The sequence below is a fragment of the Pristiophorus japonicus genome, unplaced genomic scaffold (genome assembly GCF_044704955.1).
Source record: "Pristiophorus japonicus isolate sPriJap1 unplaced genomic scaffold, sPriJap1.hap1 HAP1_SCAFFOLD_168, whole genome shotgun sequence".
NCBI classification, from domain to species: Eukaryota; Metazoa; Chordata; class Chondrichthyes; family Pristiophoridae; genus Pristiophorus; species Pristiophorus japonicus.
In genome coordinates, this window is record NW_027251362.1 from 474,765 (window position 1) to 488,147 (window position 13,383).

The 13,383-nt window shown below is 45.7% G+C and overlaps 1 non-coding gene across 1 annotated transcript; it reads left to right on the forward strand.

Annotated features, from left to right (window-relative positions):
- Positions 1 to 13,039: 13,039 nt before the first annotated feature.
- On the forward strand, positions 13,040 to 13,113 carry trnan-guu (transfer RNA asparagine (anticodon GUU)). Its single transcript has one exon. It is a non-coding gene; the product is annotated as a tRNA-Asn (tRNA).
- Positions 13,114 to 13,383: the final 270 nt, after the last annotated feature.

Genomic DNA, 13,383 nt, shown 5'->3' on the forward strand with positions numbered 1-13,383 from the left:
TTGAATCCCTCACTTTTGCACAACTCCTCAAGCTACGTATTGATCTGAGCCATCCTTCGATACCTACTCTGTCAAGCAGGTGGGACTGTTAATAATCCCGAGATTACTAGTTTTCTGCTCCAAATTTTGAATGTAACTCCAAGCTTCTTAAATTCAACTCTTAGCACCTCATACCATTTTTTACCGATATCGTTGGAACCTATATGCACCACGACAACTGGCTGTTCACCCTCTATTTTCAGAATATACTGCTGCCGCTCCAAGACATCTTTGACCCTTGCACCAGGGAGGCAAAATACCATCCTCTAGTCTCAGTTGCGGCCGCAGAAACTTCTATCCCCTTACAATCGAATCCTCTATCACTTTAGCTCTCTCACACTTTTTACTGCCCTCCTGTGCAGCAGAGCCATCCACAGTGCCAAGAACTTGGCTGCTGCTGCTCTCCCCTGATGAGTCATGCCCCTTTTCTACTGCAGAAACTCCTCTGCTGCACTCGTGGTGGCCACCCGCAGCCTGGATACACTAATGGGAGAACACCAGCGGCAGGGCGGGGCCATAAAAGGAACGGCGAGAGGCCCTGGGAGCAGCTTGGAGATCCCGGAAGACTACTCCAGGGAGCAGCGCGAGCTGGTGCAGGATGGGGGCGGCAGCGTAGAGTGACGTCATCAAGGTCCAGATCGATGATTGGAGCTTGGGCAGATACAGCTGGAGCTGTGAGATTGGGGCGAAGGAGCGACGAGAGACTGTAGAGGGATGTGATCAGGGCCCAGGGGAGGCTTGAGTTCTGGGCCAGGGGCCCAGGGTTAGCATGGGCAAGGCCACACTGCGATATGTGTTTGCACTAATTCCGTGCAGCACAGCTGATCTCCAGTCGTCTTGGTTAACCCTTGCCATTGGACAAAGACCTAGCTCTATCAAGCCCGTGTGATGGCTGGGGTGCAATGGCCACCACACGTTAAAAAAATCCACGCACAGGCAACTTCCACCCTTCGGGATGCAACACGCACTAAAAATGCTTCAATAATGGTTAAATCTCATCTCTACGTTTGCTAAGCAGTTGGTTCGTTGGTCTAAGGGTATGATTTTTGCGTTAGGGTTGTTATTTGAAATTTGCTCGAGATCCTGGTTTCAAATCCCAGATGAGCATTGCATTTGCATCAAACTTTTGCAAATAAGGTCTTGCATTTCTGCAGGGTCTGTCAGGAACTCATGATGCCCCAAAGCGCTTTGCAGCTTTTGAGTTGCCTTTGCAATGTTGTCACATGAGGAAAGATGTGCCCAATTCACCTCACACGCACATCAACTCTTTGCAGAAGGAGGCCATTTCGACCCATCGTGTCCGCGCCGGCCAACAACAGGCTATCCAGCCTGATCATACTATCCAGCTCCAGGTCCATAACTCTGCAGGTTTCAGCACTTCAACTGCACATCCAAGCACTTGTTAAATGTGGTGAGGGTTTCTGCTTTTACCACCCTTTCAGGCAGTGAGTTCCAAAACACCACCACCTTCTGCGTGAAGAAATTTCCCCTCTAAACTTCAGCCCATTACTTTAAATTTATGCCTCCTTGTTATTGACCCCACTTCTATCCACTATATCTCGGCCCCTCATAATTTTATACACCTCAATGAGGTCTCCCCTCAGGCTCTGTTCCATGGAAAGCAAATCCAGCCTATCTAATCTGTCCTCGTGGCTAAGATTCTCCACTCCCGGCAACATCCTCCGAAATCTCCTTTGTACCATCTTCAGTGCAATCATGTCCTTCCTATAATATGGCGACCAGGACTGGACGCAGTACTCCAGCTGTGACCTAACCTGCACCACCGACCCCATCTCTTGTAATCTGTGCCTCGGCTACGAAAGGCAAGCATTCTATATTCCTTCTTAACCACCATTATCTATCTGGCCTGCGACTTTCATGGATCTGTGGACATGCACACGCTGGATTCAGGGGAGGAACAAGCAGATTGGAAAACTGCAAATGTAATTCCGCTATTTAAAAAAGGAGGCAGACAAAAAGCAGGAAACTATAGACCAGTTAGCCTAACATCTGTGGTTGGGAAAATGTTGGAATCTTTTATAAAAATGCAGCAGCAGGACATCGAAACATAGAAACAAAATATGTGCAGGAGTAGGCCATTCGGCCCATTGAGCCGCACCACCATTCAATAAGTTCATGGCTGATCTTTCAGCTCAGTACCCCTTTCCTGCTTTCTCTCCATACCCCTTGATCTCTTAAGCCATCTGGGCCACATCTAAATCGCTCTTGAATATATCTAACGAACTGGCATCAACAACTCTCTGCGGCAGAGAATTCCACAGGTTAACAACTCTCTGAGTGAAGCAGTTTCTCCTCATCACAGTACTAAATGGCTTACCCCTTATCCCTCTGATTCTGATCCCTGGTTCTGGACTTCCCCAACATCGATACCTGTCCAGTCACGTCAGAAATTATATGTTTCTATGAGATTCCCTCTCATTCTTCTCAACTCCAGTGATCTCTCGATCCCTTGATTCCCCGAGACTCCAAAAATCTATCTGACGCAGCTTTGAATATATTCAGAGAATCAGTATCTAGAGGCCTGTGGGTCAAAGAATAACACAGATGCATTACCCTCTGAGTGAAGAAATTCCTCTTCATCTCTGTCTTAAATGGACGACCCCTTAACCTGAGACTGTGCCCTCTCGTTCTAGCGACTCCAGCCCGGGGGAATCAATCTCTCAGCATCTACCCTGTCAATCCCCTTCAGAATATTGATTGTTTCAATGAGATCAACTCTCATTCTTCTAAACTCCGGAGAGTATCGACACATTCTACACAATCTCAACTTAAGGCAGCCCTCTCGTCCCAGGAATGAATCTGGTGAACCTCCGTTGTACCTCCTCACAGGCAAATATTATCTTCCTTCCAGAAGGAGAACAAAACTGTGCGCAGTACTCCAGGTGTGGTCTGACCAGTGCCCTGTACAATTGTAGCAAGACTTCCTTACTCTTGTACTACGGGCTATATATTAGGTAATATCGAGCGAGTGCCCTGTTTTTTGCTGATTCTACAGTTGCATAAAAAGTTATTAAAATTTGACAGTTGCTCGGCAAATATATTTGTATTTCCTTCAGTGTACACCTTGCTCTTCGAGGCCCAAATTTTCCCCAAGCAGTTTTGTCGGCACGCTGACCTCAAGCGCACCAACATTGTGCTTTGGAAACGGCTCGGTGGAAAACTCGCCCCATCCTGGCCACTGTGTACAGTCCCCGGAGTCCTGGCGTGGCGTCGATGGTGAAGTGGGGGGCAGAGCCAAATGCCTGCGCCGAAAACACAGCCTCACCTTCGTGCATGCGCAGTATGGAGAGAAATTTTGCATTCTGCCATTTTTAAACAGTGTGAAACACGATGAAAAGCACAGCAGCTTCTTAGCTTCTCCGGTTCATCGGCGGGCTCTCCCCCCCGTCCGTCCCCGATAAAACGCACAGCTCCAGCAGCGCAAACTTCTCCGGTCCACAAGCTCACACTTCTCCGGTGTGTCTTCCCTTCCCTATCCCAGGGATACAGGGACCGAGTGTAATGGAGCGAAGTTTGCTGATGATACAAAGATGGGTGGGAAAGCAAATTGTGATACAGCAAAGTACATCTCAATTCAGGGAGAGCAATATGGAAAAGTACAGTGACCCCGACGTGATATAAACACGCAGCCTTCTGATGTGGAGTCAACCACACTACCGTTGCATTGTGAGGTCTACAGTGCAGAGTGTGCATGTTTGTATACATGAAGGTTCCTGAAAAACAGTTTCATTTACCCTGCATTGGTGCAATGAAAGTGCTTTAAAATGTTCGGCCACTCCCACCGTAGGTCAGACAGCATCAGAATCAGTGCCCACCTGTCACTCACCCTCTCACACCCGCTTTCATCACTGCTGCACGCGGACTGCAGCAAATCCAGTTCATCATCATCATTGGCAGTCCCTCGAAGCGAGGATGACTTGCTTCCTCGCCAAAAAACAATGAGTTGACAGTGTTTCAATGATGGACCTAATATTCCATGTCCCGAACTGCATGTTGAAGGGTGGAAGATGCCTGTGCGTGGATTTTTTTAACGTGTGGTGGCCGTTGCACCCCAGCCATCACACAGGCTTGACAGAGCGAGGTTGTGTTCCAGTGGCAATGGCTATCCAAGACGACTGGAGACCAGCTCTGCTGCACGGATCCAGTGCAAACATATCGCAGCCTGGGCTCGCCCGTGCTGCCCATGGACCACTGGCCTTGAACTCACGCCGCCCCTGGGCCCCGATCACATCCCTCCACAGTCTTGCGCTGTTCCTGCTGTACCTGCCCACGCTCCAATCACCGACCTGGACTTTGATGACGTCACTCTTCGCTGCCGTCTCCCTCCTGCACCAGCTCGTGCTGTACTTTGCCGTGGAACACCACCACGCTGCTCCCAGGCCGCTCCTTTTATGGCCCCGACCTGCCGCTGGTGTTCTCACGCAGATCGGGGCCTCCACGCTGCTCCCAGCAAATCCAGTTACACGCCATGTCACCGCACAATTCTCAGCTGTGATTGTAAGCTGACTATATTCAAAGCTATCGCAGCGGCTGCAAACAGTATTCCTTGGTCGTCCATTGGTTAGGATTTGGTGCTTTCACTGCTTTGACCTGGGTTCGATTCCTCATCAGGAAAAGCATTTTTACAGAGCAAGTTGACACAAATAATTCAAGTCTGTGAAATACTGAATAATTGTTTCAATCATCATTAATCCATCCACATGTGTTGCACACTGAAGCGACTGTCAAATTTCAATAACTTTTTATACAGCCGAAGAATCAACAGTAAAACAGGATATTCGGCACATAGTACCTAATATGTAGCCCACAGTACAAGAGTAAGGAAGTCTTGTTCCAATTGAACAGGGCCCTGGTGAGACCACACCTGGAGTACTGCACACAGTTTTGATCTTCTTATCTGAGGAAGGATACACTTGCCTTGGAGGTGGTACAACAGAGGTTCACCAGATTGATTACTGGGATGAGAGGACTGTCCTATGGTGAGAGATTGTGCAGAATATGCCGATACTCTCTGGAGTTTAGAAGCATGAATGGTGATCTCATTGAAACGGACAATATTCTGAAGGGGATTGACAGGTTAAATCTTGCGAAGCCCGGCTACCTCAGTCGTTGGAGCATGAGTGTTTTACTTGCAGTGTCGTGGGATAGAGCCCCAACGTTGGGCGATTACTTTTCCTGAAAATTTAATGTTGCTTTATCAGGAAAACATCATTAATGTACCCATGATCTTCTTTTGCACTATGATAAAAATGCGAACTGAGGGAGAGTTGATAATTTAATCAAATAATGAAAGCATCGACTGAGATCGCTCGACCATCCTTATTGTTCGATGCTGAAGTTGCAAGTTATTATTCTGGAAAGTTTCAGACCGGACGCTTGTTCAGTGTTGCTGGAAGGCACAGTGACCGGGATATCCTCTCCCCCGGGCTTTTCCTGAGCCTGTACTCGGTGCAAGGGTAGCTTTGGCCCGGGTCCGAGGTAATTTCTTTCACAGGGATGGAAAATAACCCTCTGAGCTCTGGAACTGGGGAAGAGCGAATAATTAATGAGTTGTTTGCGGGTTTCAAATGCAGCTTAGAGCTGCTGGTATAAACCGATCATGTTGTTTCACAGAATGAAAGAAATGCGAATAGAGACAGTTGAAAATTCAATAATTAATGAAACTTTAATCCTTGATGAAGTTTTATCTCCTATCTAATTTTGCACACTCTGTATTTGAAGAAACTGGTTTTAAATCTTCATTGCTCATGCAACAAGGTATCTATAACAACTTTTCTTCAATTTTATTTCAGCCAAGTTTTTGCTTGAGGAATAATGTTTCTGCCCAGGCTTGAACCACGAACTTTTCACGTGTGAGGGAAATGTGATAACCACTGCACTACATAAACTGCTACTTAGCTCAGTGCCCAGAGAGAAGTGTTCAGCAATAAGTTGAAATGTTCAATCCCTCTCTCTGCAAAAAGTTCCTTGCACAAACATTTATCTGACCGGAACTGCACCAAACAACAATGTTCTCTTTTTAAAATCATTAAACTCCCCAATTTCAAAGTCTACAATTTTAAGAACAAGACTGAAAGCGCTTTGCGATCAGAAAATTGCCAGAAACGCCTGTGGTTAATGACAGGGCTTTTGATGGTTGATTTCTGCATACACCTTGTGTTATGTATTTTACCCTTGACAACCTGTATCACACCACCAGCAGAGGGCCTACCTGGTGGAGTCCCAAGTGATCACAGCATCCCTTGGGTGCACGGTATATAAGCAGGCCACCCATGCGGTACCTGCGCTCTGGAGTCTTATTAAAGGAGCTAAGGTGACACTTAGTCATTGTTCAAAGTACTCAGTATCATCCTTTATAATGAGCGTATCAATTGGCGGCGAGACAATAAACAACCACGCAAAACTGCATGCAACAGTTGGTATCCTGGAGAAGTTCTCAGAAGTGTACGATTGCGAAACCTTCGTGGAGAGACTCGATCCATACTTCGTGGCCAACGAGCTGGAAGGGCACGTCAACGCTGCCAAATGAAGGGTGATTTTCCTCACCATTTGTGGGACAGCAAACTATGGCCGCATGAAGAATCTTCTCGCTCTGATGAAACCAACAACTAAATCCGATGAAGAATTGTGGACGCTGGTCCGGGAGCATCTAAATCCTAAAGGAAGCGTTCTGATGGCGAGGTATCGGTTCCACACTTGCAAACGGTCGGAGGTACAGGAAGTGGCGAGATATGTCGCTGAATTAAGGGGCCTCGCAGGACATTGCAAATTTGACGGATTCCAAAACGAATGCTGAGAGACTTTTGTGCTTGGCATTTGCCATGAGGTAATCCTTCGCAAACTGTTGACTGTTGAAACTCAGTTTCTGAGCAAAGCCACAATGATAGGTCACACAATTTCCACCAGTTCCTTTAAACCCAATAACGTAATTTATTTCTTGTGGACTGGATGGAGGAACATGATCCAATAAAACATTGTTTTTACTTGAACTGAATGTTCATAAAAGTATTGGAGTGGGACCTCACTTGATAACAGCACAGCTAGCAATGTTTACGGAATATATTTGTGCAACGCACAATAACAACCTGGAACTGTGCAGCTAAGAATCCGCGGGTAAAAAATTGTTAAATGTTTCGTCCGAGGTTGGGCTCGAACCAACAACTTTTCTATTAAGAGCCGAACACACGAACCCATTGCGCCACAGATACTGACTTGAAAGCACATTGCAAGACATACCAAATCACGGTGTCAGTCAGTTAAAGTTTCCGATTGCTCCGACCGTGATGGAACTTGTCCACACTCATTTGTACTTTCCCCAAATAAATGGAGGGACATTCATTGTGGATGAGTGGAAGCAGTCATGTCCCGCACACTGCAGACACTTCCATGTCACCACCAACCAGCTCTCCCGAAAACGGTGTGATCTAACTTCAAGCCTTCCACTGCCTTGTCTGTGACAAAGTATACTGATTGTTCCGAAGCCGGTCTTATGTTTTAATTCCTTTTCAGCTCCTGACTGCAGATATTCCTGTGGATTAAACCCGAATAAATTGCTTACAGGGACAGTTGGATGCATCATATCATACCCAAACCTCGTCAAATACTCGCTAACCACAATACGCTGCTCCCGTGAGATGGAAGCCCAGTTGCTGTTTCAAGCTTGCATGCAGGTAAAAGCAGAAATTATTCAAAGAAAGTCCAAGTCCCTGAGGCACCTGATTATTGCACCAAACTCCTTCGCAAAGAGTTGAGGTTCGTGTTGGGGTGATTTGCGCACATCTTTCCCCACACTACAACACTTCAAACATAACTCAACGGCTGTAAAGCGCTTTGGGGCGTCATGAGTTCCTGAAAGGCGCTGCAGAAAAGCAAGTACTCCTTTGCAAAAGTTCTATGCAATTTCAAAATTCGCGGCAGAATAATGGGCTCGACTGGGATCTCTCGCAACTTTCAATTAACAAGCCAGAAACGAGAATCATACCCCTTGAACAACGAGCTCACTTTTTGACAAACCTGGAGATAAGTTGTAACTTTTATAAAAGCATTTTATGTGTAGCTTTTGTTGGCAGAAGGAGCACATGAGACCGAATCAGTGACTTTGCTTTTTCGAACTGTCTTCTGAAGCGCCGCACGGTCCCACTCCGACAGTCAATGAGCTGCGGGTGGCCTCGCTGAGCGCAGCAGAGGGGTTTCTGCATTAGTTCTGGGTGGGGACAGTGTTTCCCCTTCTCTCTTCCTCTTGTCTGTACCCCCTGCTTTGTTTTCTGTAGTTATTCCCCGGCCTTATTTTATATGTTTAAAAGGGAACAAAAGATGAAGTGGGCGACATTCTGGAACAATTTCTCTCACCCAAATATATCTATTTAGTGAAGTGAAATAAAGAGCAATTAAAGAATAAGGGAGAAGCCACTGTCGTCCTTTTGACAGGAGAATAAACTCGCCCATGGCTGTTCATCAACAGCAAGTTTAAACATAATCTTCCTGCATGGGAACTTTCGCGTGGAAAACAAACGTGATAATGGCTCCACTGCGGAAACCGCTCTGACCAGAAGTACAGCAGAGGGCAACTGACCAGTGAATGCCTTCTGTGCTGATCGGGAATGTGTTGCCTCGCCTTAAACAACTTCTGTCCCTCACTGACAGCTGTCAATCCTTCTCCTCCACTGCCTTTACACAAACATGTCACTGATCCACACCCACCACCAGAAATCCCCATCGTGCTATCTTCCATGTTAGCACAGTGGGGCCGCGGAGGCACCTACTCTCTCCCCGCGGTTAGTGAACTCAGTCAGTCTGTAAAATTAAAGGGGAAGAAGTCTCCCACAAAAGGTAGGGGAAGGAAGAGAACCTGTAAACTAGGGTTAACTTTTTGTCAAAGGCGTCCCGTCCTGTTGTGTATTTCCAGCAGTTTCCTACTTTCATAGGTGGAGATACCGGGGCTGGACCTTGTTCCTAAAATGCAGTGAGGTAGGGATAAAAGTTCCTCACGTACTCAGGGCAAAATAAATGATTGAAGTTTTACAATGGATTAATTAATGATGTTTAATTCAATGAATAATATTTTCCACATGAGATGCAAGCAACTCTTTATTATAAGGTTTTAATTTTGATGGAAGTGCAATTTCCCTGGCCCGAAATCGACTAAGGGCCGCGTTGGTGAGAGCGCCGAATCCTAATCACTGGACCGCCAGAGAATGCTGCATTGCTGCATCGCTATATCGTAATGCTTAATGTGATGAATTTTTATCGCTATCTCATTTACACGCTGTATGAGAAAGGTTTAAAATTGTAAGTGCTCATGACTCAGTTGTAAAACCATTGATTGTGTGTGAGTCTATTCTTTATAGGAGGTGCACTTGAGTCCGAAGTTTCAGTTCTATATATGTATCAAGAGAATCAATTTTCACCAGATTCTTTAAACCCAATAAAATAATTTATATTGAGTGGGCTGGATGGAGGAACATGATCCATGTAAGAAATTGTTATCGTTTTACTTCAGCTGAATGCTCATAAAAGTATTGGAGTGTGAACTCACTGGATAACCGCACAGCTGGCAATGTTTGCGGAATATATTCGTGCAGCCAAAATGCACAATGACAACCTGGAACTGTGCGGCACTGAAACCTCGGGTGAAAACAGTTGAAGGCTTCGCCCGTTTGTGGTGTTGAACCACCCACCTTTTAGCTACCAACCAAATGCTCTAAACCATTGCGTCACAGATACACACTGCAATACATCCAAAACCAGGGTTTCAGTCAGTTAAAGCTTCAGATTGCTCCGACCGGGATGGAACTTGTCCGCTCTCAGTTCTACTTTTCCCAAGTCAAGTGTGGGACATTTATTGTGGATGTGTGGAAGCAGTCTGGTCCCGCACACTGCAGACACTTCCATGTCACCGCCAACCAGCTCTCTTGCAACCGCTCTAATCTGCCATCCAGCCTACCGGTGCCTTGTCTGTGACGAAGTATGCTTCAAAAGTTTTGGCATGGTTGGTTCCATGGTGTAATGGTGAGCACTCTGGAATTTAAATCCAGTGATCTGAATTCCAATCTCAGTGTAACTCAAGTTCTTGTTATCCCAGCTGCTGAAAATTTGGGACAAACAAGTGAAAATCACCTGGTGCTGATGAGCAGTTTTCTTGCCTTTGTCATTGATGCTTGATCGACAAGTCAAGTTGTCAAATTGTGTGCTCAACCTTCAGTTATCTGCTTCAAATCAGCGGAGGAGAAATCACTTCGTTGTCTAATGCTGCTTTTGTCTGCACAATGTGTGCTGAGATTATCTGTGCAACATGCATTCCGCAGGATGAATAAAAGCAATGCCTTTTGAAATACAGGCACTGCATGTTTTGCACTTGACAACACGTTGCATTTTCTTTTCATTAATTTTACATTAATTCATTGCAATGCCAACACATGTTTTACTTGGCAAGATCGATAATTAGCAGCGCGTATTGAAGAGATCGCAAAGTTTCTGTTTAAGGAATGGACTCAGTCGAGAATATGTTGTGGATTTTATTTTTCAGAGGCTATTTTCCCTGTGCTGGGGTCTTCCTGCGCAAATATGTGAAAAAGCTGGTTTTGTTAAAACTCCAGAGACCGAATGGCAGTGAGCTGTGACAAAAGACCTCTCAGTCATCCATTGACAAAAGTGCTGTCAGCCAGGAAGGGGGGCCACTGACAAAGCCACTCTAATTTGTAAAAGCACTTCTCACCTCCATCTCAGAAGGAGACACAGAACAATGAACCCACCAGCCTGGCCAGCCAAGGAGGAGCCGGGTCTTTCCCAACACAAAGGCTCAGAGAGATGCCCAGACTAAGGGCCATCAGCCCAATGCATGGGTGGGATGGCCCATCACTGACTAAATACCCATGCTTAAAAACAAAGGTGTTTTAAAGATTGGCGGGAAAGATAGGGGTAGCAAGACTCCCAGAAAGACAGGGTCCAATCCACTTTATTTTTTGCTTGGAGTTTGGTGTGAAGCTTGGAGCTTGCAGCTTGTGTCTAGAGAGAGCTCTCTCTCGCTCTCGCTCTCGCTCCACCGATCGATGTCCCAGAGGAAGGGGTCGCAGTACTGCAGAAGAAGCCACCGAGACTGAAGACCAGTCATTGACTTCCCACAGCTGAGCTGAGCAAGGAAACGGGCTGCGTGTGGTGGTGAACATGTTCGCAATTATCCGCAACCAGTAACCAGATATCCCAGCCAGCTGTCTCAGGGCTCAGGGTTTTCTCAGAAGTGATGCTTTTCTGAGCTATTCTGTTAAGGGTAATTCATTGTTACGGGTGGGGTTAGAATCCACCATGGAATTACTGCGTGTTACAAGGTCGCATTTCTGTACTGTATGTATGTTGTTTGTAACCTGGATTTTATTCTCCACAGAGACAGTGATTTCGTTTAGTAGAGCATGTTTCAGCCAGTGAATGCTAGAACAAAAAAATATACTACGATTTATCACCGAAGCATTCCTTTCCGTGACTCATTTAATTTACACTCTGAATAATAATTCCCGGATCTCGAACATTCGTAAGGTGGGGGCGTTTCAAACCTTCCGTCTGGCAATTGGGCGAGGATCACAAACTCTTTATCAAAGGATATACTTGCTTTGGAGGCAGTTCAGAGAAGGTTCACTCGGTTGACTCCGGAGATGAGGGGGTTGACTTATGAGGAACGGTTGAGTAGGTAGTGCCTCTACTCATTGGAATTCAGAAGAATGAGAGGTGATATTATCGAAATGTATAAGGTAATGAAGGAGCTTGACCAGATGGATGCAGAGAGGATGGTTCCACTGATCGGGGAGACTAGAACGAGGGGTCATAATCTCAGAATAAGGGGCCTCCCATTTATATTTGTGATGAGGAGGAATTTCTTCTCTCAGAGGGTTGTAAATCTGTCGAACTCACTGCCTCAGAGAGCTGAGAAAGCCACATCATTAAATAAATGTAAGACAGAGATAGCTTCTGAACTGATAAGGGAATATGGCTTATGGGGAAAGGGCAGGGAGCTGGACTTGTGTCCATGATCGGATTAGCCATGATCATTTTAAATGGCGGAGCATGCTCGATGGGCCATATGGCCTACTCCTGCTTCTAGTTCTTAAGTTCTTATGTCCTGAATAGCGACACACAAAAAAATGCTTTTTATCTTGGTTACACCTTATCTTCACGTTTGTGAAACAGTTGGCTCGTTGATCAAGGGCTTTGATTCTCCGTTCGGAGTTGTGAATTGAAATTTACGAGGGGTCCCAGAGGAGTCCTTTTATTGCTCGCAAATTTTGAAATTGCATCAAACTTTTGCAAAGAAGGACTTGCATTTCTGCAGTGCCTTTCAGGAACTCATGACGCCACAAAGTGCTTTACAGCCGTTGAGTTATGTTTGAAGTGTTGTAGTTTGGGGAAAGATGTGCCCTGATCACCAAACATGAACCTCAACACTTTGCAAAAGAGTTTGGTGCAAATAATCATGCGTCTCTTGGACTTGTACTTTCTTTGAATAAGTTTAGCTTTTTCCCGCATTCAAGCTTGAAACAGAAACTGGGCGTCCATCTCATGGGAGGTTTGGGGCTGATGTGTTTAGCTTTCAATCTTTGAAATTTCACCAAACAAAGAAACGGTGAATCCAACTGTCCCTGGAAACATTTAGTTCCCGTTTAATCACAGGAATATCCGCAGTCAGGAGATGAAAAAAGTAATTAAAACCTAATACCGGCTTCAGGACAATCAGAATACTTTGTCACAGACAAGGCACCGGACGACTGGAATGTCGATTAGACATGTTGCGAGAGAGCTGGTTGGTGGTGACATGGAAGTGTCTGCAGTGTTCGGGATCAGATTGCTTCCACGCATCCATTATGAATTTCCCTCCATTTAGATGGGAAATGTCCCACTGAGAGTGAATAAGTTCCATACCAGTCGGAGAAATCTGAAGCTTTAACTGACAGACACCCTGGTTTTGGATGTCTTGCACCTGATATTTCCATCAGTCTCTGTGGCGCAATGGGTTAGCGCGTTCGGCTGTTAACCGAAAGGTTGGTGGTTCGAGCCCACCCAGGGACGAAGTCTTTAACTGTTTTTCCCCGAGAATTCGGTGCCACACAGTCCCAGGTTGTCATTGTCCGATTTGGCTGCACGAATCTATTCCGCAAATGTTGCCAGCTGTGCAATAATCCAATTGGTTCCCACTCCAATATTTTATAAGCATTCTGTTCCATTAAAACGATAACAATTTTTTTCATGGAACATGTTCCTCTATCCAGCCCACAAGAAATAAATTATGTTATTGGGTTTAAAGAAACTGGTGGAAATTGATTCTATTGATGCATATTT